Source organism: Sus scrofa, chromosome 6 (assembly GCF_000003025.6).
Source record: "Sus scrofa isolate TJ Tabasco breed Duroc chromosome 6, Sscrofa11.1, whole genome shotgun sequence".
In the NCBI taxonomy this organism is placed as follows: domain Eukaryota; kingdom Metazoa; phylum Chordata; class Mammalia; order Artiodactyla; family Suidae; genus Sus; species Sus scrofa.
In genome coordinates, this window is record NC_010448.4 from 100,962,424 (window position 1) to 100,988,805 (window position 26,382).

General features: G+C 40.4%; 1 long non-coding RNA gene across 2 annotated transcripts in view; it reads left to right on the forward strand.

Annotated features, from left to right (window-relative positions):
* LOC102165197 overlaps nt 1-26,382 on the forward strand; it is a 298,565-nt gene that overhangs the window by 108,587 nt on the left and 163,596 nt on the right. The window lies entirely within an intron of this gene.

A 26,382-nucleotide genomic window follows, 5' to 3' on the forward strand; every position in this document is an offset into this window, starting at 1 on the left:
ACATCTTGCCAGTCACTCAATAATATCCTTTATGAAAAGACAATAAGCAAACAGAGGAACAGAACTAATCTGGAATTACATGTTCTGCTTACTTTTCTTGTCTCTTTAGTGACCTTCATTCTACAGCAGTTCTTCTGTCTTTCCTTGACTCTTATGAACTTCACCCTTGCAGAGTACAAGCTGGTAATTTTGTAGCATGCTTCTTAGGTTTGTCTAATGTTGCAGACGCAGGTTGGGCACCTGGGGAGGAGTGTCCAGGCTGTGTTTTCACTGCAGCCACTCAACTGGTGCACAATTCAATGGTCCCTTTGCTGTTGATGTTGCCCTTGGTCACTTGATTAAGTGGTGTGTGTCAAGCCTCTCCACTGTAAAACTACTCTTTCCTTTTGTAGATAATACAAATTTGCTGAAGAGTGATGTTGAGATTATGTAAATTCTCTGTTCCTCATGGAACTTTCACCTACTAGTTTTCAACATCTATTGGTGTTCACTAGATGGATTAGTTATTAGTGTGATGTTTGCCAAATGCTGATTTTTCCAGTGTCCTTATTCCCTCTGTATTAGTTGACATATGCTCCCCTGTGATTTATTTATTTTTTCAACTTTTATAATCTGTTCCTGTCATTCTGTGGGACTTGAGTTGGGAGAGGGTGGGATGGAAAGGTCAGTGAGCAGCCTCCTTGACCTCGGGATCTGACAGTCAACAGGGGCTGTTTGGTGAGGTTATAAATACTGTTCTAGATGGCAGCAATGATGTTAGTTAGAGGTAACACCCAGCCAGGAAGAGAAAGAAGTGCCTCACAGAAAAAAAAGATATGATGGCATAGTGCTCTGTAACAAATTACCACGAATTTAGTGGCTTAAAACAATACAGTTTTACTGTCTTACAATTCTGGAAATCAGGAGTCCAAAATGGGTTTCATTCTAGTTTTGAAATATTCATAAGGAGTTGGTAGGATAGGTAGATTGAACCATTGCATAGAAGATCTTTAAAAGCCAGCATGAGGACTTTATAGTCAAACCCCTGACATAACTCCGGTTAAATGTTTATCTGGCAGTCCTAAGCCAGATCAGAAAGCAGCAGTGGGGGGACCACTAGGGAGACTCATCGTACATGACAATAAGGGGTGTGGGCCTTGAACAGGGCTCTGTGGATGGAGCTGGAATCGCCACTTACTTGATTCACCTGGTGTCTGACCAAGAACACACATCGGAGCTCTTCATTCAGTTTCTGGTGGTCACCAGGGCTTTGGGTGTTAATGGGCCAGGGAAATAAATCAGCTCCCTGACCTAGCAAGACTCTCTTTTTCTTGTAAGTATCATGTTCTACAGTAAGTGCATTTTAATGCAAGAGCAAAAAGCCTCCCAAAGCAGAAAAAAATGAATATTGCATGTTTTGCTAACTGCAGAACATTTTTTGTGGCCACTGGCTGCAGTGTGCAATACTGTTTTATATCACTGTGTCTGCGCCTCAGGTAGGCATTTTTCTGCCAGAGTAAGATGTTACCTTGATTCCATCAGTAGGCGGTCCTGCCAAGTGGCATCTGATATATCATCGGCCTTTTTCTTTTTCTTCACTTGATTGCAAATCACATCACCATTTCCCCAAGGCTTTTCACAGAAACTGAAATCCGTACACAGTTTATAGAGACACTGTAAAATGATGGCGTTCTCTTTCTCTGTAAAGAGCATTCAGTCAGCTAAACTCTGCTCGTCATTTTTTCATTGGATTTTTATACATCATCACCAGTGAGGTGAAGCTGTGGACTTCTACGTCAAACATCTTTAAGATAAAAGTTAATTATTTTTGTTATCATAAAAATGTAAAAAAGTTTGTAAAATATGGAACATAATAATAAATTAATTAAAATATAAATTAATTAATAGAGCAGATCATTATTATTCTGTTATTTTTCATCTTATTAAAATTTGACTGTATATGATTTAAACATTGAAATTGTTTAAATCATTGATTAAAATATAAATTAATTAGTAGAGCTGATCATGATTATTCTGTTATTTATTTTTCAATTGTCTTTTTTTTAGTTTGACTATATATGATTTAAACATTGAAATTGTCATCTTATTGTTTACATTGTTTTTGTAGCCTTTTCATCCATTTACTGAAGATATAATTTGAACATGTTATTTTTTAAATAGTCCTTGAGAACCTGGTTCTTTGTGACTGCATAACTGTCTGTATTATGAGTATAGCACAGTTTATTTACTTGTTTTTGTATTGTACATTACTTTTTCTAGTTCTAAAATAACAAATGGAAGACATCCTTTTAAAGAAATAGTTATATAGGTTTATTATTATAGAGTATGGAAATGTTTTTAAGCATTTGATAAATACTTCTAAATTACCACCCATGTAGTATTTTCTTCCAAAAACAATATTAGAAAATACAGACATTAAAAAGGAAAAAAAACAATGAACAAGACCAGACCACTCAAAACAAAGGCACCGATTTTCTGTGAAGACTTTTTAAATTCTTTTGTTTGTTTGTTTGCTATTGAGTTGTATGAATTCCTTATATTTTTATTGATGGTTTTCTTTGCAGAGATTTTTAGTTTGATATAGTCTCACTCGTTTGTTTGCTTTTGCTGCTTTTGCTTTTTTGGTATCAAATCTGAAAAATCATCACCAAGACAAATGACAAGGAGCTTACTGCCTATGTTTTCTTCCAGGAGTTTTAAGGTTTCAAGTCTTACATTCAATGCTTTAGTCCATTTTGAGTTAGTTTTTGTGTATGGTGCAGGATAGTGGTCCAGTCATTCTTTTGTATGTGGCTGTCTAGGTTTCCCATCACCACTTATTGAAGACACTGTCTTGGAGTTCCTGTCATGGCTCAGTGGTTCACGAATCCGACTAGGAACCATGAGGTTGCAGGTTTGATCCCTGGCCTCGCTCAGTGGGTTAAGGATCCGGTGTTGCCGTGAGCTGTGGTGTAGGTCACAGACACGGCTTGGATCCCACGTGGCTATGGCTGTGGCATAGGTCGGCAGCTACAGCTCTGATTAGACCCCTAGCCTGGGAACCATATGCAGTGGGTGCAGCCCTTGAAAAAGACAAAAATAAAAAAATTTAAAAATTAATAAATAAAATGAAGACACTGTCTTTCTCCATTGTATACTCTTTGATCCTTTGTTATAAATTAATTAAACATATATGTATGAGTTTATTCTGCTCTCTATTCCATTCCATTGATCTATAAATCTGTTTTTATGCCAATACCATACAGTTTTGATTACTGTAGCTTTGTATTATAGTGGAGAACAGGAAGTGTAGTGACTCCTGCTTTGTTCCATTTCAAGATTGCTTTGGCTGTGTCAGGCCTTTGTGTTTCCAAAAACAGTCTTAGGATTTTTTTGTTCTATCTCTTTGACAAATATCACTGGAAATTTAATAGATTACATTGAATCTGTAGACTGCTTTGGGACAGGACATTTTAATATTAATTTTTTTAATATTAATTAATATCTTTCCATTATTTTGTATCTTCTTTACTTTCTTTTATCAATGTCTTGTAATTTTTCAGTGTATAGGTCTTTCACCTCCTTTAAATTTATTAAGTTTATTCCTAGGTATTCTCTTTGAAGCAATTGTAAATGGGGTTGTTTTCTTAGTATCTCTTTTTGATGGTTCATTAATAGTGTATAAACACAATGGATTTTTGTATATTGATTTTGTATGCTACAACTTAACTGTTATTAGTTTGAACAGTTTTTGATTATGTCTTTAGGGTTTTCTATGTAATTTTATAATTTTTCATCTGTAAATACTGACAGGTTTGTTTTGTTTTGTTTTGTTTTGTTTTTTGCTTTTTAGGACTGTACCCATGGCCAGCGCATGGAGGTTCCCAGACTAGGGGTCTAATCAGAGCTATAGCTGCCGACCTATGCCACAGCCATAGCCACGTGGGATCCAAGCCGTGTCTGTGACCTACACCACAGCTCACGGCAACACCGGATCCTTAACCCACTGAGCGAGGCCAGGGATCAAACCTGCAACCTCATGGTTCCTAGTCGGATTTGTGAACCACTGAGCCATGACAGGAACTCCAAGACAGTGTCTTCAATAAGTGGTGATGGGAAACCTAGACAGCCACATACAAAAGAATGACTGGACCACTATCCTGCACCATACACAAAAACTAACTCAAAATGGACTAAAGCATTGAATGTAAGACTTGAAACCTTAAAACTCCTGGAAGAAAACATAGGCAGTAAGCTCCTTGTCATTTGTCTTGGTGATGATTTTTCAGATTTGATACCAAAAAAGCAAAAGCAGCAAAAGCAAACAAACGAGTGAGACTATATCAAACTAAAAATCTCTGCAAAGAAAACCATCAATAAAAATATAAGGAATTCATACAACTCAATAGCAAACAAACAAACAAAAGAATTTAAAAAGTCTTCACAGAAAATCGGTGCCTTTGTTTTGAGTGGTCTGGTCTTGTTCATTGTTTTTTTTCCTTTTTAATGTCTGTATTTTCTAATATTGTTTTTGGAAGAAAATACTACATGGGTGGTAATTTAGAAGTATTTATCAAATGCTTAAAAACATTTCCATACTCTATAATAATAAACCTATATAACTATTTCTTTAAAAGGATGTCTTCCATTTGTTATTTTAGAACTAGAAAAAGTAATGGAATCGAACCCAAAGCCTCATGGTTCTTAGATTCACTTCTGCTGTGCCACAATAGGAACTCCACTGACAGTTTTACTTATTTCTTTCTAATTTAGATGCCCTTTAGTTATTTTTCTTGCCTAATTGCTTCAAGAGATTCAGTACAATGCTGAGTCAAAGTTGTGAGATTGGGCTTCCTTGATCTTAGAGGAGAGCTTTTAGCTTTTCACCTTTGAATGTGATATTTACTGTGGGGTTGTCATATATGGCCCTTATTATGTTGAGGTACTTTCCCTTTATACCCATATTGTTGAGAGTTTTTATCATAAATGGATATCAAATTTTGTCAAATTCTTTCAATTAGAATGATCATATGATTTTTATCCTTCATTTTGTTAATGTATTATCATATTGATTATAGATATTGAACTATCCTTGCGTTCCTGGAATAAATCCCACTCATGGTGTATAACCCTTTTAATGTATTGTTTGCTAATATTTTGTTGAGGTTTTTTGTGTCTGTGTTCATCAGGGATATTGACTGTAATTTTTGTTCTTGTGATGTTCTTATCTGGTTTTGGTATCAGGGTAACACTGGCCTCATAAAATAAACTTGGAATGGCTTCTTTTTTTACTTTTTGGAAGAGTTCAAGAAGGATAGGTATTAATTCTTCTCTGAATGTTTGATAAATTTCACTAGTGAAGCCATCTGGTCCTGCAATTTTGTTTGTTGGGAGGTTTTAAATTACTGATTCAATCATCTTACTAGTAATTGGTCTGTTCAGATTTTCCATTTCTTCATGATTCAGTCTTGTAGGTTGTACATTTCTTCTAGGTTTTTGGTGTATAATTGTTCATAGTTGTCTCTTATGAGCTTTGTGTTTCTGTGGAATCAGTTGTAACATCTCCTTTTCCATTTCTTTTATGTTCCTTCTCCCTGAGGAATTTTCTTTAGAGTTTCTTATAGCACAAGTTTGTTGGAAATGCATTATCTCAGCTGTTTGTTTGCCTGAAAAGGCTTATATTTTGCCTTAATATTTTAAAGATGTTTTTGCTGGATATAGAATCCTAGGTTGACATATTTTTAATTTTCATTATTTAAAAGCTGTCACTCCATTGTCTTCTAGCTGGCATAGTTTTTGTTTAGAAGTATGTTTTAATTCTTATCTTTGTTCTCTAAGTGTCATTTTTATTTTCCCTCTGGCTACCTCAGCCTTTCCATCTATAGTGCTCTGGGGAGAGCTCTTCCCAGCCTTCTGCCTTACTGTGGTCTCTCTAGTGAACATTTGGTGAATCCTATGGCTGTTCCAGGCTGACATGCTGGCCCCTCGTTAGCTTAAGAACTTAATAAAATGTTAGCTGATGTCTTTTTACTCACTTGGATGGATTACTCTTCCTCCAGTGCTTTGTGATATGACAGGTAAAATGTTTGATATTTCTCGACTGTCCTTGGAGGAGCTTGTCCCTCTTTGGATTTTTACTTACTTTGTTGCCTTGGTGCTTTAGCTGTTTTAGACCCTCAAGAAAATTTATGATTTTTCAGATAATCCAGCTTTTTGCATTGTTAGGGAGTGAATAACAGTCCTATGTGGTTTTCTTTATTCTCCATTCCATGAATGGAACTCTCTCCTTTCTTTCCTTTTTTTTTCCTGCTTTTTAGGGCCACACTCATGGCATATGGAAGTTCCAAGGCTAGGGGTCCAGTCGGAGCTGCAGCTGCAAGCCTATGCCACAGCTACAGCAATGCTAGATCCAAGCCAAGTCTGCAACCTACACCACAGCTCATGGCAATGCCAGATCCCTAACCCACTGAGTGAGGCCAGGGATTGAACCTGCCTCCTTCCTCATGGATACTAGTCGGGTTCTTTTCCTCTGTGCCACAATGGGAACTCCTTTATTTTCTAATAGCGTTCTCATTTCACAGGTCTTCTTTTACTGCTCTAAGGATATTAATTAGAGGTTCATCTGGTTTTTAAACTTTCTGGATTAAATCTACTGATGTTATTTCAAAATTCCTGTTTCATTATTATTATATTTAGTTGTTTAATATCTGTTTATTGTGGTCTTTTAGTCTATGATGACTCTTAGTTGTCTTTTCATTTTTAAGAATGAGATCATGAAAGGCAGAGTAAAATTTCTGAGCCCTGCTGGAGCCTGTGAAATTGTGAACATCCCTGTAGGGTGCTCAGGTATTAACCAGAATCTTTTATTTGGGCATCCTCAAATGTCAGGATAGCTACAACTCTTGGGCCAGTTTCTACAGGAAAGGCTCCTCTCTTCTGACTGGTGTGTATGTGTGTGTTTGGGGAGGTGTTGAAGGCTGGAGTGAAGGGCTGCCAGATCTTTGAGAGTCAGGTACTGGGAGCAGGTGGGGGATGTCCTTGTTCTGTAAGTAGGTTTCATTGTTGCCAAAGACCCTGAATTTTATACCTTCTCAGCCTATCCGGAGACGGAAACTTCCAGCCTTTTTCTTTAATGTGAGAGAGATAGTTGCCTAGTTGTTGGGGCAAAGTAAGTGACCTGGTGGCTCTAACAGTTTCTATTAGGACTTCCAACTCAGCCCTGTTGTTAGCCCCACACTGTGCCTGCTGCCTGCAATTCCTGAAGCTTTCCAAGGTTCTCTAATGTAAATTAACTTATTCTTTACTGGCATTTCCCTGTAGCAGATTTCTTTTTTAGCTTTCTCAATAAATGAATGTTAAATCAGTTTTCATTCGCTTATTTCCTTTTCACACTTCCAGGAATTTTTTCTTTTGACATTTCTCATCTGCTTTTGGCTTTTTAACTGTTCTTATTGTGCCTTTTGTTCTTGTATTAGTTTTATTAATTTTTTTTGCATAACAAACACTGTCTTTTTACATTCATTTCTCCTTCCACCCAAGATAGTTACTCCCCACCCCCAAGTAAATAGTAATTGGTGGTAGTCCCTCCATGTTAATTACCATGTGGTCCCTCGCATATCAAACCACTCCATAAATTTCAGTGTCTTAACACATTAAAATTTGATTTCTTGCTTCTGTCATAGTACAGCCATGGTTGATGGGGCTAAGTTATGCTCCATTTAATTACTTGGGAACAGGGATTCCTCCAGGTCCTTGAGAATCTTTCAATTAGATCAGAGAATAGTAAGAGAACTGATGGTCTCACATGAGTGGGCTTTAGGGGCCAGGCTCAGAAGTGGCTTGTTACATCCTTTCTACCCACATGCACTGACCAGAACTCAGTTGCATAATTGCATTTAAATGCATAGGAGTATAGGGAATGCAGTTCAGTTCTTTTCTCAAGTGGGAAATGAACAATTAGATACTCTATGCTCTATATATTTTGCTAATGCCCATATAATTGCAAATGCATGCACACATACACACTCAAACACTCAGATATTCATGACCCATGTCATTTTTAAAATTATTGTTTGCGGTATAAAGATGGAAATATATTATGTACATCTTTTTCCATCTTTTTATCTTCCTCAACTGTGTCTCACAGTAGATCTCTTCCAACTCATTTGTTATGGTTATAATTCTTTATAAAGGCTACATAATATTCCATGGTGTGTTGTATCAAAATTAATTCGGTATTTTCTCTTTTGATAAGCATTCATTTTAAGATAACTTCATTGACACTTTGTTGGCATTTAGAAGGAAACAGAGCTAAATGTATGTACTCATTTCTACATTTTTAAGTTGGAAGTCTAGCCTCCAAACTTGTGAATGAATGCTAAATGCAAGTGTATTTTCAGAAATAAAGCTATGATAATTGATATTTTGGGAGGTAATGAAATATACTTTGTACAAATAGCAGCAGTTGATTGCTTTAGGATCTCTAGAATAAGTTGTTTGGACATACACTTGTTAGCAAATATTCTAGATGTATGAGGCTCACGTAGGAATCTTTTAGCAAATTATGTTCTGGTACTAAATCAGTATTTGAGTTTACTTTATAATTTGTAAAGCTGAAATTACAACAACAAAATTTACAGTATACATAAATCTTTTATTTAATTGCAACATTAACCAAAAAAAGAAAAGAAAAGAAAAAAAAAATGACTGCACTTTATTAAAGCCCCAGAGTGCCTGCATACCTGAAATGGATTCTGCTGGCCTTTGGCAGACACCAAAAGACCTGCTTGCATTAAAGCCCAAGGAGAGGTAATTGATCTGGGGGGGCGGGGTGGGGGGGCGGTTTGTCAGACCTTGCCTCTCAGGTGGCTGAAAGGCCACTGACATCAGCATCAGCTTTGATTTGTTATTCAAAGTGTCAAGGGCTGTGGCACCAACAGGACACACCACCAAGAACTCTAGGTTCCTCCTGTCCCAAACTCGCTTTGCTTAAGTAGGAAATGCTGGGATCATCTATGTGAGAAAAGAATCTGAAGAAGAATGGATGTGTGTATATGTATGACTGAATCGCTTTGTTGTACAGCAGAAATTATCACAACCTTGTAAAATAAATATACTTAAATAAAACTTATTTTAAAAAAACATTAGCCATTAACTTGTCTTAGGCAGACAAAGAATTACTATATTTTAAATGGCATTGTGCTGTTTCCTATAGGTAGATTACCTGAATCTACCTGAATTAGGTAAAGTTGTGTCTGAGGGACTTTCTTAGAAAATTTAGTCTTTTTAAAATGTTGGCAGAACCCAGTCAGGGCTTCATTCCTGGCTGGTGCCGGTGCTCTCTCCTGGCCTTGGTGCCCAGCAGCCTACAGAGCATCCCTGGGTCTTGAGCAGCTTTTTGAAGTCTTGATTTCTGTCAATTGCAAGTCAGGAGACATGGGCTCTAGCTTTGACTTTATTATTAGTTGTCTTGCCTTAGACATGTCACTTAAAATACCAGTTCTCGCTTTCCTCATTAGTAACATTAAGAGTTAGATGAGGGTCCTCTTAAGTCCTTCCAGCATGTGTGTTTATGATCAATATTCTGTCTGTTCTTAATTGAATCTTCTCGATAAGACTCCTAGCAGATCCCTTTTTATTGCTGGTTATTACACAGGACTGTTAATAATCCATTACTTAAAAATGGCTTGTTCTAGGACACCTGTGACTTTTGGTCCCTGAATTGGCCACTGGTGTAATCATGGTTGTTTTGGCTTCTCTGAGTCTCAGGGGACAGGTTACTCAGACCAGAAGGTCAGGATCATAAGGACTTGTGCTATTTGTTCATGATCTGAGTTCTTTAGACATAAGGATCCAGTGGCAGATTCACGTTTCCATTTAGACTGTTGTTCCTGGGAAAAATAATCAGGGATGCTGTTTTAGCACAAGCCGTAGCCAATCTCAGACTTGACTTGGCCTTTTTTATAGAACAGTGAGGGAGTGTCATATTTGCCTTGTACAGATGCCAGGAATCAGATGGCCCCTCCACGCTTCAGGGCTGCTTGGAAGCATAACCGGCGATGATCAGGAGCTTCATCCTGTTCTAATGGTGCCTCTGAGTCCCAGCAGCACTAGCAGAACTCTGTTAGGCTCCATTCAGTGTTTGGCGGCCAGACCATACTTCTGCCACTCTTGGCCACCACACTATTAAGGCAAACTTCTAATTTCATTCCTTTAACAGATACTCCCCAAATAGTTACTGAGCAGCAACGACAGGCTCGGCACTGTTCCAGGCTCAGAGAAAATGACAGTGAAGTGAATTAATTCCTATCATAAGGCAGTCGTGTTCTGAGGAGCAAAAGAAAGAACAAATGTGCAAAATATGAGTCTGTTAGGCCGTGAGTCTATGGAGAAAAATAGGCAGGAGATGTGTGGGGAAGGGCACATGTATTCCTGGGGATTCAGGGAAGGACTTACAGGGAATGTAACACTTGAAGAACAGCTTAAAGGAAGGGAGGGGAGTCTGGAGGTTCATGAGGAGAAGAGAAGAGCTTAATGATTATAATTAGACTTATTTTTTAGAAAGTAAAAGGAAGATAAATATTTTCTAAAAATATACCTAGATGTCTAAAGCTGTATTCAGGGACTGCAGTGGTAAATTCATAGTCTTAAATCCTTATATTCTTTTTGTAAAAAAAAAAGAGAATAAATTAATTATGTTTATTACTCAATTTGGCAAAATAAGTATAAAACAAACCTAAGGGAGGTATGAGGAAATAAGTAAGAATAAAAGTAGCAAACAAAATAATTAGAAAAGAAAAAAGAAAACAATAGATTTGATGAATGAATCTAAGTACTCATTTCTTGAAAAGAAAAAGGAAACAGCACAATAATGTAGACAGACCTCTAGAAAATGTAATTGGGGTAAAATAACACAAGCATAAAGAGAAACAAGAAACCCAATTAGAAATTTTATAAACATAGAGTGCTTCATACCATGTTATACATATATATACATATGTATATGTCTTTATATATATATATATATATAGTCTTTTTAGGGCCACACCCACAGCACATGGAGGTTCACAGGCTAGGGGATGAATCAGAGCTACAGCTGCTGGCCTACACTACAGCCACTGCAACATCAGATATGAGCCGCATCTGCAACCTATACCACAGCTCACAGCAACACCGGATCCTTAACCCACTGAGCATGGCCCCAGGATCCAACCTGCATCCTCATGGATGCTAGTCAGATTCATTTCCGCTGAGCCACCACAACAACTCCCACCAATATATATTTTTAAATTGCAATGATAAATAGCAAACTTGGGAATTGTAATTTACAAACATTTAGTTATGAGAATAAAATCCTAATCAATGCAGAATTACTGGAGGAATTGGAAAGATTATTGATTCATGGTTTGAGGTCAGATAGTGATTGTGAGTCTTTTCAGACTTCTGGGGGAGAACTGGCTCTGCCGAGTACTCACACCACCATTTGACCTTGGTCAACCTGCTTAACTTTGTGGAGCGAATGCCTGAACCAGTGAATGAGTGAGGGTAAAACAGCCCTGTCAGAGGTTATCATAGACTTCAGTTCTTAATAGGGACTATAAAGTGGGGAGCATTTAGTTAGCAGTAGGTATTATGATTGCCAAATGTCTTATAGTATATGGGAATCAAAATATCAGTGAGTAATCTTTTGATACTTACATATTTCTTGAGGTTATCCTGATCCAGAAAAATTTTCCTGGACAGAATATCTGGAAGCTGCTCAACTTAATGCAGTTTCTGCCAGAGTTTTTAAAACAGTTTGCATCCATAAACACCCCCAATTTTTAAACATGGTCAGTGTGGAGTTGTGCCTTCAATTGGCAATTTTATTTTATTTATTTATTTATTTATTTTTTGTCTTTTGTCTTTTTAGGGCCGCACCCCTGGCATATGGAGGTTCCAGGCTAGGGGTCAAATTCAGAGCTACAGCTAGCCGGCCTCCACCACAGCCACGGCAACTCAGTGTTGAAGCCATGTGTGTGACCTACACCACAGCTCACGGCAACGCCAGATCCTTAACCCACTGAGCAAGGACAGGGATCGAACCCGCAAACCCATGGTTCCTAGTCAGATTCTTTAACCAATGAGCCACGATGCGAACTCCCAATTGGCAATTTTAAATTATTCTGGGTTTTTTTTCTTGTAAATTTAAATGTTATTTTCATGACCAATTTTCCTTACTTTTAGTTAAAAATGGAAAGAAGGTGACTCACTGTTATTTCTCGGCACAAAGATGGAGGATTCTTTCCCTCCTTGAAGTGCTGCTGAAAGTCCCAGCAGCTTCTGATGGCTGAGACCTTCATTTCCGGTTCTCTGAGTCCACAGAGTGGAAGTGGAGCTACCAGTCTCAGAGTCTGTTTGACTGGAGATGACGCCATAATAAAATAGGTGAATAACCGTTTTACCCATTTTGAAGGAACATTGCTTTTAGCAATTTGCTAGCATACAAATTTGTAGAGTTCAAATTTATAAATTTATTCTAGGATTAAGCCAGGTGTAAGTTACTTTGTGAAGGAAAGTGCATTGATAACGTAGAGATATTTACGTTCTAACCTGGTGGTTTGCAAGCTCTGTTCCCTTTCAGCTCTGTGTTCTCCATGTCCCTGACACCTCTTCTATCAGAATTTTGTAGAGTGAGCTTCTCCATATGATTTGATTCACTACAAGTTTCCTTAAGACCAAAAGTGGTTTCAAACAACATGCTGTTTCATTTTCTAAGACATTTGATTATAATAGGTTGAATTTGGAGGAAGAGGTATAATTAGATTAAGAGGCCTAGAAGTTCTGGAGTGCTAGAAAGAGTTTTAGGAGTTGCAAAAATTCTGTAAGCAGAAATACCAGTCTCATCTTCTCTCTTGCTTTATGTCAAAACTTCATTTTACTTCTCCAAGAAGAAAATTACAGAAAATAAAACCATGGAAAGATGTAGTTAAAAAGGCTACCTCCAGGCTCTGTCACAGGGTTATTATGGGTTCACCTCAAGCTGTATGTCTTTGGCATGTGCAATATGAAACAATTACCTTTGTTATCAGAACGGTAACCTTGGGGGAAGAGAAAGATGTTCAAGGATCAGAGACCAAATTATAGTCAATATTCTCCATGTATAAGATAATATAATGTACTTTAGAAATAAAATACGCTTCCACAAACGCTGGAGAGGGACAAACCAGGTATTGGAGAAAGAGTTAACTGTTTTTTAAGGCATGTATTACCCAAAGTTTTATTTTCCTACTTCCATTTCTAGACTTGAGAAATTCAACACACTTTGATTTTCAAGGAAGTCAACTGAACACTTTCATGTACGATAGCTTTCAAAATGAAAGTGTGTGCTCCTGCTTAAACACGGTCAGAATCGTCTGACAGTGACTTCTGGTAAATTTCCTTACTTTGAATGATTTGGTGAGTCCCAGTGCATTTTCCCCACTCCATCTTTTTAATGTTACCTGAGAGTCTGTCTTCATAAACTCCTGGTTCCCAGCATTTTAGGAGTTGGAAGAAGCCTTAAATTAATACAGTTTAACATGCCTATGTAACAGGTGAAGTAACGAAAGCGTAGGTTATGGCTTTAAATTACATTGTGGTATGATTTTAATACAGTTTAACCTTTATAATCATGGCAGATTTTTATTGATTTTAAAAATTTAGATATGAATGATCATGCTTATCCTTTCTATTTATTGGTTAGTTTTATCTCCAGGGTCACAGACTCCCAAACCGGGCCAGTGATAGTTGTCAACAGTTCCTTAATTTATAAGATTAATTTTAGGAAAAACCCTCTGAACCAATAGATAAATTATAATAGACCCTTTTTTTAACTTTGTGATCATTAAAAAATTTATGATTTAATCTTTTAGCTATCTTGAAATTTACCAAAATATTTTTTCCTCCTATAGGTTTTTACAAAACTAGATTACAAAAATACATAAAGCTCTGTTCTTAAAACTAAATTCCAGTTGTGTTAAAGATCCGATGTAACATTAGAAGAGGAATAGCAGCATCCGAATTGTTGGATTCCACGTGACTTGTTGCTCTTGTGACTGCTACAGCAGTTGCCACGTGGTTTTCTCACAAACGTGAAACTTGCAGTTGTGGATACGCGAAACCAACCGCAGGTTAATTCGTATTGCTTTGATTATAGATGTTGTTGACCAAAGAATAAAGGTACACTTTTAGATTAGTACCTTATTATGGGCATTTTCCTACATCTCCTGTGAGGCTGGCCTTGAGCTCTGATTTCTTGTCACAGAAGGAGAATTGAACTTGGACCTGCCTGACCGCCAGTCACGCCTGGCCAGTAGAGAGACGTCCCACTGGCGTGTGTGTGTGTGTGAAGGGGTGCTGTGGATCCCATATGACTCAGTTCCAGACTTGTTCTTACACACGTCTATTTGGACCTGCTGCTTAGACTTCATAAATTTTGTTTCTTTTTTTTTTAAGCTTCTTTTTGTTGGTATTATCATATTTTTCTTGCTGTCATTAAACACCTCAACAAGAACAATCAACATTTTTATTCTCTACTATTCAAACAAAAAGTTAGATTTTGAAGTGAAACTTCAACTCACAGATTTCTATACTATCCTTGTGACATCTTTTTTTTTTTTTAAATATATGCATCCTCAAAATTAAATTATCCTTAAGTAAAAGCTTTTCATTTTTTTGTTCAGAGAGCTGAAAGCATCTGTGGAATTCAGTAAATCTACTACAACATATAACAGTCCAGGAATTATTTTCTGCCCAGACATGGTTTATTTTCATATGAACAAGAAGATTGAAGTTAACGAATATTTATAGGCATTTTTAAGAAAGGTGTAATTAAGTTCACTATACAGTTTGGTATAATTTAAAAGAAATCTTATTTGCTGTATGCCTAATTTGGAAACAATTTCAAATTCACCTTATAGAGAATATTCAGTATGTATATTTTAGTTAAACATAGAGATGAGTATTTGGTTTGGCTATGGATTATCAAGAGCAGATATTGGCAGGGTTCTTTTTGCTTCTGCCAAACAAAAACATTATTCAGGAATAATAAGTCATATGTATTTTCTCCCACATATATTGTTATTAACATTTTATTTTAAATTTAATTTTAAGCATATTGCTTAAATTATTATTTATGGCATTTTATTGTTTACTCTTATGGCACTTCCTGTGGGACCGATTTTTGGGTATCACCATTACTTTAGAAATTCAGTAATATCTTGTTATTGAAAATGAGCATCAGGTTTCTTTCTATGAAGTCCTGTTTAATTTTCATTATAAAATTATTGAACTTATAGGAAAAGCTCAGTCTTAATAGTGCATCAAATGTTAATTAGAATTTTAATTGACAGATTATTTTCTTGGGATTCGTGAGATGCATACAGCAGGATCTAAGTGAATGCATTTGCCAGCTTATTGTGTATCATATTGGATTAGTATTACCTTAAAATATCATTTGAAAACCTTTAGCTCCTAAAGTAAATTTAGTACATCTCTTTGTCTACCATCTCTGCACTGGACTTTTATTTTTATTTTTTTGTCTTTTTGCCTTTTCTGGGGCCACTCCCGTGGCATACAGAGGTTCCCAGGCTAGGGGTCTAATTGGAGCTGTAGCCACCAGCCTATGCCAGAGCCACAGCAATGCGGGATCTGAGCCTCGTCTGCGACCGATGCAGCAGCTCATGGCAACACCGGATCCTTAACCCACTGAGCAAGGCCAGGGATCAAACCTGCAACCTCATGGTTCCTAGTCAGATTCGTTAACCACTGAGCCACGATGGGAACTCCTGCACTGGACTTTTAAAATCTCTGTGATTTAGCTGATCCTTCCAAAAAAAGATATATCTCTTTTCCTTGTTTTTTCTTTCATGGGAATTGACTTATTCTTTTTTAGAGGAGGAAAAAAAAAAAAAGAGTTGAAAAGTATCGGGTAATTTCCACAGTATTAGAACCCTAAGTGTTATTACCTCTGTGGTTGTGGGCATAATGGAAATCCTTTTAGGATTTTAGGACTAAATTAAGTTATGAAATGGAGCTTTATAAAATGGGCAATGAATTGTTTCCATACACCCTTCAGCCTGCCAGGAAATGTCAGTCCTGGAATAACATACATGTCTTTGGGCTGTGGAGAACTTGAGTCTCCCACACAGCTTCTGACCTGCTGCAGCAGCTCACTCCATGGCCCTTCCACTTGCATCCTTCCCAGGTGGGTGCCCAGGTGGGCAAACGCTGGTCCTGCCTCCTGAGGTAGAGGAGAGAAGGCTCGTCTGGGAGCCGGCAAGGAAATCTGAAAGAAACAAATTGTAGAGAAGATTCAGAGGCATGGCTTAAAATTCCATGCATCGGAGTTCCCAAGGAATACAGGACATTGAAAACGAGGGTCAAGTTTTTCTCTGAATTCCTGTTTCATGAGATCGATGGTAGTAGGTGGGGCTGTCTTTGTCAGCTGGGAAAGAAGTTGATGGTTTCTTGATCTCCTCTTGGCAGTACATTCCTCTGTTCCTCTGTGAACATGTTGACCACATTCATTCTGTCATTTTCTCTTTTACGGGTAGGCTCTTTCAAAGACTATTTTCATCACTGGCACTTAATAGATCCTTCCTATATGTGTGAAGGAGAGAGTGGGCAGAGGAGTGAGTAGGCGGAGGAGTGAGTGGGCGGAGGAGTGGGTGGAGGAGTGAGTGGGCAGAGGTGTGAGTGGGATGATGACTGAGTGGGTGGAGGAGTCAGTGGGAGGAAGAGTGAGTGGGCGGAGGAGTCAGTGGGAGGAAGAGTGAGAGGGTGGAGGAGTGAGTGGCATCCAGTGTACATCCTGACTCCAGCCCTGGCCCTTCCTTACCTGTGTTAGACTCTTGATTGTTACTTAACTTAAAATTTGACTTTCCTCGTCTGGAGAGTGGTGCAGGCGACAGTGCCTGCCTCCCAGGCTGGCTCTGAGCAACTAGATGAACTAGTGTATGTAAAACCCCCAAAACTCTGCCCAGCTCTTTCTAGGGCTTCAGTGGAGGCCTCTGTGGTTATTGGTGGGGAAGATGCCCTGGGGCCTCGATTTTCTGTGCTAACAAAGGGTCATGGAAGTGATGGCCGTCAGCAGAGGGAGAGGCCTCAAGCCCATCTCCCAGGTGAACAAAGCAGAACTTAATGGGAATTCCCTGGGGAGGCTGACAGGAACTTAGGTGACTGTGCTGTAGGTAGGTTGGGCTGCTGGGAGCAGAGCCAGCCTGTGGGACAGCAAGCACCGTGCTCACAATGATGATGTGACGATGTCAGACACAAGTGTAGAAATGCGCATAAAGCACACAACAGCTTTACATGCATTAGTGTATCCTTGCAGCCTAAAGGGTGATTGTACCCATTTTAAAGATGAGGAAACTGAAACCCAGAGAGGTTAAGTCACTGGTCCAGGGGACAAACGAGTACATTGGGACCCAGGCTTTAAAGGCTGGCTTTCAAATGAGCTTTCAGCTCTAGAGCTTTAGACTTCCCACTCCTGCTCTTATCTTATGTTTTACGTGTCGTCATAAACAGCCCGCTTCACAGAGGGAGAGCAGGGGTCTCGGTGGGGAGTGGAGTTCACCCCAACCCCCTCTTCTTTGTCCTCTGTACTGAGCCTGTATTGTCCATCCTATTGAGGCTCGAGTGGCCCTAGCAGCGAGCAGCAGATCTAGCAAGAACTAGCTTCCTCGCTCTCTGCCACTCCTCAAATGTGTCCTTGCCCTTCCACGCTTGATTAATGCTATTGTTGTAAAAGGTTTTTGGAGGTATAATTCATGCACCATGATTTTGAGTGTATTCCCACAGTTGTGCAACCATCACCGCTAAGTTTACAACATTTTAATCCCCCCAAAAGGAGGCTGGTACCCATTAGCAATCACTTTGGATCTATACCTCCCCCTTAGCCCCTCATAACCCTGCTCCTTGTTTCTGGATTTTCCTGTTCTGAACATTTCACATAAGTGAAATGATACAGTATGTGCCATTCTATGTCTGGCTTCTTTCACTTACTGTTGAGGCATGTGGCAGTACTTTATTCCATTTCATTTCTGAGTGGTAGTCCATGGTACAGATGTATCACATTTTTGTTCATTCATCACTTTAGACATTCTTGACATTTGGCTTGTTTCCACTTTTTGGCTATTTGAAACAACGCTACTCTGAGCATGTGGGTGCATTTTTGTGTGGACGTATGTTTTCATTTCTCCTAGGTATATATCTAGGTGAAGAGTAGCTGGGTCATAAGGTAATTCTTTGTTTAACTTTGTCCTGCAAAGCGGCTGCACCATTTTTCGTTCTCATCAGCAGCATACAAAGGTTCCAGTTCTCCACATCCTCACCAACATTTGTTATTGTCTATTTTATTTATTTTAAAATTTTGGCTATCCCCCTGGGCCTTATGTGTTTCGATCCAAAGAATCTGAGTCGTTACAGGTGACCACAGAAGATACCTGGCCATGGGGAGCAGGTGCAGTGATTGCTGCTTAGAGGTTGCTGTAGCGGAAGCAGTAACAGTAGTGGAGGTGGTGGTGTCAGGGTCAGAGGTCACAGACACAGTGATGGTGGAGTGAGGAGCCCCAGTTACCAAATGTAGGTTTTATTCCAGAGAGCTAGTGAAGGATATTATATATCGCATCAGTATCGTCACAACAACTCTTGAATTTTTTATTGTGTACATTGGCATATACAGCATTGTGTTAGCTTCAGGTGTACAGTATGACTTTCTCCACTTGTGTATGTTGTGAAAGTGTCACCACAGTAAGTCCTTACACAACAGCCTTCTAGGCATGTGATAGTTCATTTTTACTATGAACCTCATTGGGCCAAGGTTTCACAGCTTGTAGCGGAAGCACTGGGTTTACACTCGGATGTTTCCAAGTCCAAGGCCAGTTGCTCTCATTGTAGTCCTTACCCTGTGGCTGGGATGAGCCATGGGCAAGAGACACTATGATTGCCAGTGTTGGGAAGGGGGACAGTGGCAGTCTGATTCAGGATATTCTACATCCGCTGGTACGAGTCAGGCCAGGTATTCTGATTTTCATACTGAAATTTTCATTTGGTTGTGTATGGTTTGTTGGTAGGTGAGTTCTGAAGTTTTTCTTCAATGGCAGGTTTTATGATGCTCTTTCCCCCTTGTGTTGATTACTGTGGTCATTAATTACCATGGTTCCTCTCGCATAAATATTTATGATGGACCCAGTGTGTATCTTCTTCACTTCACTTCTTCACACAGCCAGCCTATTGTGTTTAATAATTACTCTTTTGTTTGTACTCTGGTATATCTGAAAGACCATTACTGTTGCCTTATCAGGAATTGCACATTAAATTACAATAGACAGATGGATGCTTTTAGGAAGCTTAGCCCTTGTTTGGGGGGGAAAAAAGGTATTCTGCAAATAAATGTAAAGGGAGGACTTAAAACAGAGTAATATTTGATAAATATTTGCCCTGTGGGAACCACAGCTAAGCTGTGAAATGAATTATAAATGACTTCCAAATAGATGTTTTAGGAAGTTCTACTGAATCATTAATAAATTGAGTCTCTTCAGCAAGTCTTTTCATATTTAATGCATTAACTGGATGTATTTGTGGCATTTCTAAATGAAATAAGAGCATCATGACCAAGAGAAATTGTCATGGTAAGTGTCTGTGAGTATGACTTGAAACTATTTTGAATTTTAGGTGAGATCAATACATTCAGTGCCTTTGTTTGAAAAAACCTGTAGGTGCTTTCCCTGCAAGGCACACATCCAAATACAAGCCAGTGAATGTTCACTTAAATTAAGGGTTGCCAGCGCTTTGAGAAAGTTGCTTGACCCCCATATGTCCTAGTTTAATTATCTGTCAAGGAGAAAGCAGAATCTGGAATATGTCATCTTACTTGCCAGAGTCTCCAACCCGGATGCATTTTTGAAAATGGCTTTGAAATATGAGGCTAGAACAAGGTACTGACATTAAAAATGACTATCCTTTGAGCTAAACTTCTAATTAATGGTCATTACCGTGCCACAGTGACGGATGTCTGTCTTCATTTGGGAAGGAGACTGGGACGGTTTTAAAAACTATTATGATCAATTAATGAAAAGATAATTTTCAGAGTAGGTGAAACTATAAATTAGTGTCAACCATGATTTCCAGGAAAGTTGGAGCCGATAGAATGCTCTGCCCGGTAAAGGTGTGTTTGTACAATTACGGTAACAACCAACAACAATAATGATGCCTGTGATGGCTCGCCGTGATGGTGCCACATGCTGCTGCCTGCGTGCTGTCCCCCTTCCTCCTGTCCCCGTCCACACAGCAACCCCACAGGAGAGGTGGGGAGGAAGCAAGCGCAGGCAGCCCAGCAACTTGTCCCTGGTCACGCAGGGCTCCTTAGCGGTAGAGCAGATGGGAACCAGGCCTCCCAGGGCTACAACCCAAACCCTTAACCTTCAGGCAGCATCTTTATCTGTAAAGGGCCAGAGAGTAACTCAGAACAGGCCCCGGGTCTCTGTGGCAGCTGCTGGCTCTGTGGTTTAGCACATATGTGGCCTTAAACTGTGTGTCAGTGGGTCAGCAGGCTGGGTCCCTATAAAACTTGATTTGTGGACACTGGAGTCAGAATTCCAAATAATCTCACATGTCGTGAAATATTCTTTTGATTTTTTTTCCAGCCGTTTAAAAAGATAAAAACCATTTTTAACAACTGAGTACACGAAACAGGTGGTAGGACCCTGTTTGGCCCATGGGCTATAATTTGCCAACTCCTGACTTAATAGTCACACTGTATGTATTAGACTGTGAGATGGACTTATTGGGCTGTTGTTACCTTTATAAGCAGTTTTATATCCTTGCCTTAAGTTTTCGAATATTTGATTTGTGAGCTCAACCAGCTCGCTATTTAATTTTCAATTTAATTTTAGATGGTCACTAAAAAGACATCTGAGAGATAAGACCTGCCACAGAATCAGTACCTTCCAGACTTAAAAGAAATGCCTGTTTCCTCGTATCAGTTGATTACCAGCCATTCCACTTGGTTTTCAGAGTGTATGTAGTCAACCCCCAAATGACGTCTGTTCTTCCCCAGAGACGGCTTCTCTGCCACGAGCGTTGTTTTCTCCGAGACATGTAGGTAGAGACTTACCTTGAACACTTTTATGAAAGTCAGTGTATCCAGAACAGAAACCTGCCCGACAGCACACTGTGAAGAACACGTGGCGGGGAGCCAGCCACCCCACCCAGAGCCCCTGCCGGCGCCTCCGGCTGACCTTCCCCCAGCACATCCCACCAGCCTGACCCGCAGGGTCTCATGAGATCCTGACATGTGATTATTTGGCTAGAGGCGTAGGCTTAGTCATGAGCTCCATAGAATAGAAATAGAACATTTCACAGTTTCTGTTCAGAATACTGTCTGTGTGGAAACTCTTAAATAAAAGATGATGGAGCACGATTGTTCTGAACCCTTATTTTCGGGTTCTGCGTTGCTTTGAGTGTCTGAGGAATGCTGTGAATTTCTCTCCTGCAAAGTACTTGTCCCTGTGCACATAAATGCGGGGGGATATTTGTGTTTCAAGGGTCAGCGGACTTTTGACTAGGTTAGTAAAAGGTCCTCCCTTCTCTGTCCTCTGTCACTTCTTTCAGAGCTTTGGATTCCCTCACTCGCCTGCCGTGATACTGAAGGCTGCCCTCCCAGACCTCAGCAGAAGGGCTGTCTGGGGGCCTGTCTGCCTTCAGAGCAGATGAGAGAGTGTGTGTGGGGGGGGGGGTTGCCCTGGCTTTGGAGAGAGGTTCCCACTCTCTGCTGTTCTCCCGAGCAGAAGGGGCCCCGTTCGGACCAGCTGCGGTCTTGACGTCCACAGGCCCCGCCTCATCCTGATTCTTCGCTGATTATGCTGCACATCATCTCCTTTCTCACGTTCTGCTTTACAGGCACTCTATTTTTACCCCGGGAAGAATATCTATCAGAAATAAATAAGTGAACGAAAACTCTCCAGAATAAACTGATTGGGCAAGAGGGAGACTACATTTTCCCCCTTGTGACAGAATCTGTGCCCCTTCTAGTGATCTAAGAAAGGACAATAGACTCTGGGAACCTCGATCCTTCTATGAGGAGGTGGCAGAGTCCTACCGGCTAATGTATTTCCAAAATGGAGCTTATTATCTTCCCACTGCCGCTGTAACAAATCACACCACAAACTTAGGGGCTTAAAATAACACAGGTGTGTCCTGTTCCGTTTCTGTGTCCCTGGGCCAGAATCAAGGTGTCAGCGAGGCTGTCTGCCCTTTGGAGGCTCTGGGCAAGTATCCTTTACCCTGCCTTTTCCAGTTCCTTGGCGCTCAGTGCTTTTCTCCAGATTTCAGGTAACAGTGTACATCTTCAAGGCTCTCTGCCCTTTCTGCCTCCCGTGAACAAGGACCATTGTGCTTACCTTGGGCCCAGGTCCTCTCTGCCACCTCAAAGCCCTTAATGCCATCACACCTGCAGAATCCCTCTTGCCATCCATGTCAGTATCATTGTCACAGTTTTAGGGGTCAGGGTGTGGACATCGCTGTGAGCCATTATTCTACTGCTGCCGTAGCCTCTGAGAAAGTTCAGATACTCGCTAAAACAAGTAGAGGAGGCCAGGCCTGCCATGCAATCCACAGCTGTTACTCCCCAAGCACCCAGGAGCTGGGGGTCTAGGATGAGGGGAAGACTGGGAACCTACCGTTACAGTCTAGTTAGGAGAGAGGTTAAATCACAGTTTAATAGACAGTGCCTGGCACAAACTGTCAAGTGTGGTGTAAGTCCACTGCAAATGCAGTGAGCACTGTGAGCACAGATGCTGGGGGATAGATGGTGGCTCAAGAAGAGCAGTTTTTCTCCTCCTAGAGGAGGTATATGACATGGCTTGTTTGATTCACATTTCCAAGCACCAAATGCCTTTATTTACTCTCATGTGGAGACAAGGGAGTCTTCAGATTTAATGTTTTAAATTGTGGTGTGTGTGTATGTGTGTGTGTACATGTATGTATGTATTTACACACAGGTCATGTGTATATATTTTAATGGACATCCCCCCGGCAGGAAGGCTGTACAAGGTCTGTTTGGACCTGTGAGCAGAGGCACTGGGGAGGCCAAGTGGCTGTTGCACTCTCAGAGCTGCCATGTGGGGAGCAGGGAATGGGTCTGCCATCCAGCATTGGGCAGGTCTTTTTTGACTGCTGCTTTTTAGAGGGCTATTCCTATCCTTCCAATCCTGGGCCTCCTCCTGGGTATTTGTGTCCCTGTTCCCTAGGTTCTGCATTTCTGCCTGTTGAAGGAGAATTGTCCTGGCTTCAACCGAATCGCCCACTCTCCTCTGATGTGAGTTCCGTTTCCATCCAGGATTTATGGTTATCCCACATTAGATTACACATTGAGTAATCTAATCCTTTTTTTTTTCCCTTACATTCTTTTTAAAAAAAGTTGTATTGAAGCATAGTTAATTTACAAGGTTGTGATCATTTCTGCTGTATAACAAAGTGACCCAGTGATACATACATACATAATTTCTCTGTCATGCTTTCCTACTGGAGCAAAAGCTCATGGAGGAAGTGCCCTTCCCGCTTGACTTTCCAAGTCCCCTGGTTATCCCTGTGCCAGGAAGGAATGGTTCCTGACATTCCTTTCACACCTGTCAAATAAACACTTGCTGAGTGAATGAATGAATGAATGGGTGAATGAATGAGGTTGTAAATAAAAAGGTATTGATGGGTTGTTTACAGGCAGTAAATTACCCTTAGTAAAGATTGCTTATTGCTTATTCCTTATCAAACCAAATGTGCATTAACCCTTGGCTTTAACTAGATGTCCTCTCCATAATCACACATAAAAGAGTAATTATTTATAACACCCATGGAACATTGGGTTTTAATTGGTGCTGCTCTATTAGTAATACACTCTTAATAGGCCACATGGTAGCTAGAAGCATGGCTAAGAATGATATTCGAATAACTGAAATCATGCATTATTTCATTGTATCTGATGCTTTTTCCGTTGGAATATTGACATAGTGAATCATGGCAGTTATAACAGAGTCAGAGAAGCATAGCCCATTATGGGGCCATTATGCTAATAACACATAACAAACAGTAGGACCGTGGATAGTAATGGATGCATAATGGGTAACAAATGGTTGGAATCCTGAACGGTAATGGTTGCTAGTGATTGCCTAGTAATAATAACCTCTTCTTAAAACAAACGTAACTTCAGCTTCAAAAATTGTGAGCAGCATGGAGGGTCCACATGGCTTTTTGGGGGTGGCCCACTTCACTTGGCCCAAGCTTCTCCATCTGGAAACCCAAGTTAATCTCTTGCTTCCTGGGCACCAAGGCAAGTTCCTCTGAGTCTGTGCCCACAGTGGCCCTCCAGCAGGGTATTAGTATGGCTCATCTCAATAAATACCAACCTCCAAGCCCCAAGCTGATATGTCTTATACAAACTATCATCATATCTTCTCATGCACTGATCATTTCCCACTTGCATCCAAGACTCCTGAATGAATATACAGATTGCACTCCAGGACTTTGTGCTGTGCTCAAGAAACTTGTGGCCTGGTCTCTGTGCTGTGCTCCCTGATGCCTTCTTCAGTTCCCCTTGCTGTCCTTGAGGTTCCACTGCTGCCTTCTGGGACAGCGCCCCCTGCAGGTATGCCATCCGCTCTGTTGGCGTTGCCTGGCATCTTCCTGCCCAGCACCCTGAGGCTCTGGAGCTGCCCTGGGTGTTTCAGTGAGAGCTCCAGATGTGCTCTGATCACTTTTCATCATCCATCCTTCATCACCTGTGAGCCACAGCAGTGCTAGACCGGCGACTCCCTTCTGATGAAGCACAATGCAATGCTTCTATTTCTACTGCCTTTGGAAATGACATGTATTTAAGAATAAGGTGATGGAGACTCCCCTTTGCTTGGGGCTGTGGATAACATGGCTGAAACTGCCCCCAGATCCCCCCACCCCTGAAACCACCCCTTGATCCTGCTACTCCCGCCGTCTCTTGGGGGTAGGGCTCAGTGTTCCTGTTCAAGCCACACCGCCCACTTGTCGGGTGGTGAGTTGTGTCTGTGTTCACCCTGGTCGGTGCTGTGCAGTAGTCACGTTGTGGGGCAGTGCTGTCCAGTGGAACGTTCTGTGGTGATAGAGACATTCTCTCTCTGCTCTTCCGTGCGGCAGCTACTCACCATGTGTGTCTGCTGAGCAGGTGAATTGTGTGTGGAAGAATTTTTTTTTTTTTTTTTTTTTTTTTTTTTTTTTTTTTTTTTTTTTTTTTTTTTTTTGTCGCTTGAGTTAGTGTGAATGGCTGTAGCCAGCAAGCACGCGATTTTATGGATGTTTAGTTTTTTTCGTTTTTTTAATTAGAGTTTAGTTAATTTAAATGCAAAGAGCCATGTGTGGGGAGTGGCTGTAATAGTGGATGGTGCAGCCTTGGGGCATTTGGTGGCCCACACAGAGTTGGTGGCCAGTGCACGTCCACCTGGAGAAGCCCTTTTTTAGAGCATGAGGGCTGTGAGCGCCCTGGGACACCAGCACTCCTGCTCTGGATGTGAAACCCTCTGCACCCTATCCTTACATCCTCCCTGTCCATGTGTGTCTGGGCAGGCTGCTGCTGTCTCTTTAAGGACCTGCAAAGGTCACAAGCTTAGAATGTTGAAGAGATTTTTTTTATTTTTTGGAAATCAAAATCTAATTCAGAGGAGAGGAGAAAAACTGATTGAACAGTAGGTGAAATCAGAAAACTTGTTCGAATATGTACACTGGCTCGTTTATACCCTGGAATTGTTTTCAGGACTGTGAGTGCCCTTGGAGCTAGCCATTGCTTCAACCAGATAAAGACCGAGTCTGCAGGTCAGGGACTACAGCCCACTGTCGCATTTAAGCTCTTTGTCACTTTCAGGGCCTGTCCACTTTGAAAAGGCTGAGAAAACCTTCATTTAATACAGAGTCATTTCTTTTTCACTTTGATTTGTAGAATTTTAAAGTTTGGCTTTTTGGAGTGGCAGTGAATTTGCTGAGGCTCAGAGCAAGTGGCTGAAAGGGAGAAGTAGACCAAGGGACACAGGAGGAAAAACACAGGGGAAACTAACGTTATTCACTTCTTTAAAAATATGTACTATACAGCCAGTGGTCAGGGTACTGATACGAGCAGCGGAAATAATGCAAAAGACTGGAAGTCTCAATAAGGTTTAGAATAAATGTTGTATTGGGAGTCGTGTGGAAGTCCTAGTTTTTGACATAGTGTTTCATCTCTCCCTGATGCATATCAGAAATCTTACTATAAGCAGGGAATAAATCAGCGGAGCGGATAGGGAGATGAACCTACAGAAGGAGCTGGGGCGACCACCTTGCGAGTGGTGGGTGTGAGCATCTTCCTGCAGAGAAGGGACTGTGTTACGT